The sequence below is a fragment of the Dasypus novemcinctus genome, chromosome 1 (assembly GCF_030445035.2).
Source record: "Dasypus novemcinctus isolate mDasNov1 chromosome 1, mDasNov1.1.hap2, whole genome shotgun sequence".
Classification (NCBI taxonomy): Eukaryota; Metazoa; Chordata; class Mammalia; order Cingulata; family Dasypodidae; genus Dasypus; species Dasypus novemcinctus.
The window spans coordinates 52,226,673-52,232,672 of NC_080673.1; the positions used below are offsets into that span (position 1 = coordinate 52,226,673).

The following is a 6,000-nucleotide window of genomic DNA, read 5'->3' on the forward strand; positions in this document are numbered from 1 at the left end:
AAAAAGAGTTCTAATAGGACCAGATCCACTACTTCCATAGGAACCACTTTTTCTAAGTAGCTTGCCTGAAATGTTCCAGAGGCAAGCAGATTTCTAGCAAGTTCTCATTTCCCACTTCCCCTTTCATAATTACCCTTCTCACTTTACAAAAGACATCTCTCCCCCATCCAAAATCTTACTTACCATATGCCTTGCCTCAATGTGTTAACATCACCAGGGTGCCAAATGAAGGTGCTGATATTACAGAAAGCTTCTTTAATCTGAAGTACTGATATCACCCCAACCCATATATACTTCTATGGTGTACACTTCCAATATTACTTTATTTTATACCTCAGAATTACTAGTAAAATATTAGTTGTTATTTTGGTTAGTTTTTTAAAATTAATTTTCAGTTTATTTATTTATTTTACAGAAGAATAAGGAGAGCAGAGGAATTGGAAAATGTATATATACGTATTATATATAAATTCCTAACTACCGATTCTTCAATTAAAGAATTATTATTTGAAAATTTTCAAGTTGGTGTTAATAGTGTGCAAGGGATTTAGTTCCTCAAATTTCTATTAGAAGATATAAGAGCAAAATGCTTAGCAAGGTGACGTATAATTCAGTGCTACAAGTGATCTTTGGCCTTCTTTGGACTCCTTTTGCATGTCATCATGATAAACAGAGCTTCCCCTTCACCACTTATAATCATCAGTTTTTCTTCTTCTAGAGACAGTTTCAATTCCTTCATTTGACAAATTAATTTCTGTCGTTCTCCCTGATCGTCTCTGCATTCTGTCAGCACTTAGAGGACCCATAAGCATTTGGAGAAGAAACGACTTTCCAGAAAATTATTAACTACAAGGGATTCAGACTATTCTACCCACTTGTGTGCTACAGACAGTCTTCTGTGCCTTGAAAAACCATCCACAAGATACCACCAGACTTGCAGCAGGACAAAACACTGTAAAATATATGCATACCATTATCTAGATGTAAATGTAGATAAGCAATATTGTTGAACTAAACTGAAATCAAAGCCTCTTATTTCCTATTTCTGATTCAAGCAATGAATAACATTGTTTTATCAAGGACAGCAAGCTTTGTTATAAAGCAAAGCAATAAAGAGCATTAGGCCACTGTAAGTGATGGCCAGCCTCTGTTTTAAGACAAGGATACACAAAACACCTGACTCTTCCTGTAAAAGAACCACATGATATGTGGAGGAAGAAGAAAAAAAAAAGTGAGGGAGGGAGCAAGCTTGAACATTGGAATCAAGATAAAACAAGATAAATCTTAGCCAAGTGTTTTACAAGGTATGTACTAACTCAAATGAAGCTCTTTATTTGTGAAGAAATTTCCAGTGCCAGTGTCTTTATTTGTAAAGTATGGATAAAATGTCAGGATATTTAGGATTAAATGAGGTCATGCTGATCAAAATGCTAGTCTGGTCCCTGGAACATACACTGGTGGCTTCCTTTATATAACTTTCCAATTCACATTAGATTTGGACAGAAATGATGCTGCTAATAACTATAATTTGTACTTCATTCTTTCTGTCATGATTTCTTGACTACTCTTGTTTCCTCATCCACTAGAGTCTGCGAATAGAGTAAAATTAGCCTTTATGTCTATCCAGAGCTGTTGACAAGTGGTAGAGAATTTTGGAATTATTAAGAAGGATATATTATTATACATTTATATTTTTGTGTATATGCATACAGATAATTAATAATAGTTAATCAGTAAAAGTCACCATTAAATAGTTAATAGCAAATACATTCCAATATGAGCTAAAACTATAAATGTTCTCTCTACTCCCTTACAGAAATTCTCCATCTAACCCATTCAAATAGGATAGTAATAAGCACTTAAACAATGTTCAGTACCAATAGTCTCATACAGTCAATGTGATCACTGGGTAAATAAATGTAAGAACTAATATTGAGGTAAAGGACAAGGCTGGCTTCCTGACAACCCTCACACTTCAGAAAAGGGGACCTCCCAAACAGTTGACCTCTCAATTTTAAGTAGTGATACAACAGGAAAGACTTCTTCCCTGAGTTCTCCATCAATCCTGGCCTTGTACTTCGATGGATGGATGGATGGACAGAAGCATATGTAGATCAATTCAGTTTCCTAAGCTCTATCAGCAAAAATTTGTGGAGATTAGACAATTGTTTTCATTCAGGAACCATAAGAAATGGTTCACTAAAGAATCAACAAAGATACTTACGGATATTATTTGACAATAAAACCAATCTTTAAATATATAATTAAGAATGTCAAATACCCAGCTACCATATACACATTAATTGAAAACTAACATTCTATAATTATAATACTCTATTGAAATTAAATAATGATGGCTTGTCACTGTCAAATTGTGGGAAATAGTTCTATGGAAGCATCATCCTTCATAAATACCAACAATCCTGAGCTAGACTGGGTTCAAATGTCAATTCTACTTCTTTTCTTTGCAGCCTAGGGAAAGTTATTTGATCACTCTGTTTCAATATCCTTAACTATAAAAGATACCACATAAGTATACTGTGATGATTAATAAAAAACACAATTACATTGGACAATGGTTCATAATAACACAAAAGTGCTATTAGTATCACATCCTGTAATTCAAGTTGTTGGCCTAGAGAAAATACTTTCTGTTTTATCACTAACTTACGACAAAGAGCAAAACTTTTCCATCCAGGAAAGATGGGAAGAAAAAGGTAGTTTTCTAAGTTTTAAAAAGTGTTATGGGTCAGAGACTCATTTAAAAAGTTGATTAGGAAAGAAATCTACATATACACAAAACTTCAGCCTATTTGAAGTTCATCCAGAGTCATGCAAACCTAAGATTGAAAACTGCCTAAGGTTTAAAATCTTTCAGTTATCAAATGTATTTCAATAAACTTTAAACCACTGTTTTCCCCATTTGTCCCCCCAAAGCTTAGATTTCATTGATAAACATCATGTCTTACAATATAGCTGCTGACATTTACTATATTAATTTCATTGTTTAAAATTTTTAAAAAACACCCATCTGCAGGAAAATTCCAACCAGAACTTTAGCTTCAAACCAGGTCCTGGTGTTCCCACTGCAAGTCAGCAGAGAGCAGTGAAACCAAGAGTACGAGAACATCCTGCCTATCAGAAGCTCCAGACCAGCAGTCAACAGAATCCGTCCAGTTCACTCTGTAGCAGAGCAGATGGCACTCAGAAGAGCAGAAGTCCTTCTGAGGATGACTAAACCATTCAGTAGGAGAAAATGGGAGAAATATAAGGAAGTGACATTAAAACACAATCATAGCATTAAAACATAATCATAGGTGAGTTTAAGGACTTTCTGTGATTAACTCTATTAAGTAAAACTAGGTTTTTCTTCACTTTGAAAATCCAAAATAACTCTTGCTTTCTTTAAGGTCTTCAGTCTTTTCCTTTATATACTCTTATATTCTTTGCTTTGCATCTTCTCCCTACCATGCCTAGCTCTAAGACAACTATAGAAATTTAAAACGCAATGTGTATTGCACCCTGATGCTTTCAATAGACTAGATTGCCTGGTAGCCTGTGCTTTGCAGAACACAGTCTCCAACCCAATCTGTTTGTTCTCTAATTCTAGTGTAAGAATTCAGCCAAGTGATAAGGACTCTTTCTGTGCATTGACAAGATGAAGATGTCTACCGATCATAAGTAGCAGCCATTATGTATTAGAAAGTAGCTTTAAAAACATAATGCATAGGGAGCAGATGTAGCTCGGTGGTTGAGCACCAGCTTCCCATGTTAGAGGTCTTGGGTTCAATCCCCAGTACCCCCTGAAAAAAAAGAAAAGAAAAAAAAAGAAATCATACTGGACAAGAGTTAGCTGGCGACAAGGACTTTATTTCTAGTTTCTTAGCTTCTGACTCATCCTATTTAAGAATGTTAGAAGCATCACTTAAGAGTAGCCTTGCTTAACATACACTTTGAAGTTAATATAATTTTTAAATGCCGAGAATTACATGAGTAATTTGCAGCATGCAGTGTCAGTAACACCTGAAAAAGGTAGATTTTCATTTAAAGCTACCATGAATAAGGATTTTATTTAAATACAAGTTGGCCACATTTCTTCCAAGTTGTGGCATTTTAAATACTGCTTTTTAAATAGGTATTTGGCCTGTCAGAGTAGAAACTAATAATAGAGAACCAGACCTGACTGCCAAGCAATGACCATTCCTGCAAACTCCTTTTTTTTCCTTCAATAACTTTATTCCTTACAAAATATATAGATAAAAACAATTCAACTTTTAAGAAGAAGATATTGCTATCACCATTCTAAGTAACTGAACTGCATTATTTTCCTATGTCCCCATCTTGCAATTATAATTAAAATGAAAACGCAATGTGAAATTAAGTTGGACTGTGAGTCATTGCCAGAGATAGACAGGGTCATTTTCAAATGAGGATCAGTGGCCCTCCAGAAAAGCAACAGATGGGGTGAGTCTATTGAGTTTTGCACTCGGGCACTTCTTTTCCTGGAAAGGTGTGCCACCGACCAGGCTGAGGATCCACGTTCTCGGCTCCCGCAGTTTGTACTACTTCTGGGCAAAGGCCTAAACCTAAATTATCAAAACAGCGAACTGGATTAGCTACTGGAAAAGACGAACTCCTCTCTTTAGGACACAAGTGTCCAGATCGAAGAAGAGGGAAGAGAAGGGATAGTAGTATTTTGCAAGCAAAAGTAAAGACCGATGCACACGCGCGCGTACGCACACACAGACAGGTTCGCACGGGACCGCGGCGACTTTGGCAGACGGCGCGAGGAAACCCGAGCGGCGGTACCTTTCTTGAGCCTTCTGAGCTCCTTTCGGTGCAAAACGCTAGGCTCTGTGCTGCGGGACTGCGTCTCCCCAGAACCCCGCAGCAAGGCCGGGACAGCGCTACGCACGTCCCTCCACCCTCCGGCTCCCGCCGCGAACTCCGTGGAGCGCTCGGTGCCGGGCGCTTGCTCCCGCTGGCCCGGACCAGGAACAGCGCTGGAGCGGAGCGCACAACCGAGCTCCGCCGAGGAAGGCGCGTCGGTCCAGAGAGACTAAGAGAGGAGAAGCCGCTGGAGTAATAAAGGGTCAGAAGGGAAAAAACCTTTGCAAATATCGCAACCGAAAATTGAAGTCGCGGTCAAGAGTTTCCCATAGAAGGGCGGGGTCGGGGGAGCAGCCGCCGGCCGGGGAGACGTGTGGATTCGGCCAGAGCTGGGAGGGGCCCAGGGCGTAGGCTTTCGGGGAAAATTCCAACGCCCTTTTAACCACACCACCTCCCCTCACGAAGCGAAGAAGAGGGGATGCTACCTCCATCGACTCTGGGCTGCATCGTGGGCGGCGGCAGTGGGTGCAGCCGGGTGGACGCGGCCACCCGGCCCCCTTTCCAGCGGCGTCGGGCTTAGACAGCTGCGAACAAGTCAGCTGTGGTTCCCCGACTTGGACTCCCAACCCCCAACGAAAAGAAAAGTGAAAGGAAAGGCAAGGAGCAGAGGCGAAGAAAACAGTCCCAGCAAGGCTGGGGGAGGTGCGGGATGGCAGCCGGCCGCTGGACGACCGTCCCAGGTGTTGTGGCTCCCTGTTCCCTGGGCTGAGGCACCTGTCACCTTTCCGGTACTGTGCAGCCCCTGGGGCCAGAACCAATATAGTGAGTGCATGGAGATCCCGCTTCGCCAGGACGCTGGCCACCCGCCTTAGCCGGTACCTCCCGCGGCACCTGCAGAGAAGGCGCTGGAAGACAGCCAGGGGCCCACCTGCTGCTTCTGCTTAGCGCCCCGCACCGGAGAGAGGCTTTCCCCGCGGGGCTTGGAAACTCCAGCGAGGCGTCCAAGTTGCCCGAGGAAATGGAAAAGGATGTGGCCCCGTGTGGAGGCTACTTCAGATCATCCCCTTGGGAATGCCCAGTGACTGTCCAGCAGGCTGGAGGAAGGAAGGCTACAAGGTGTTAAGAATGTAGTGGTACATGGGGAAAATACAGCTAACGTAATTCATGGAC

At 41.2% G+C, this 6,000-nt stretch overlaps 1 protein-coding gene across 4 annotated transcripts in view; it reads right to left on the reverse strand.

Moving 5' to 3' along the window:
* The window catches only part of IL15 (interleukin 15), a 91,632-nt gene extending 86,202 nt beyond the window's left edge, over nucleotides 1-5,430 (reverse strand). For 2 of the 4 annotated variants that reach the window (XM_012530441.4, XM_058287985.2), the window contains exon 1: nucleotides 4,810-5,003. The gene's annotated coding sequence lies outside the window, so the exon portion shown is untranslated. Of the gene's footprint in view, nucleotides 1-4,809; nucleotides 5,137-5,315 lie in introns of those variants that run through there. The other 2 variants (XM_004471932.5, XM_004471930.5) reach the window with 2 other exon arrangements.
* Between the last annotated feature and the right edge of the window lie 570 nt (nucleotides 5,431-6,000).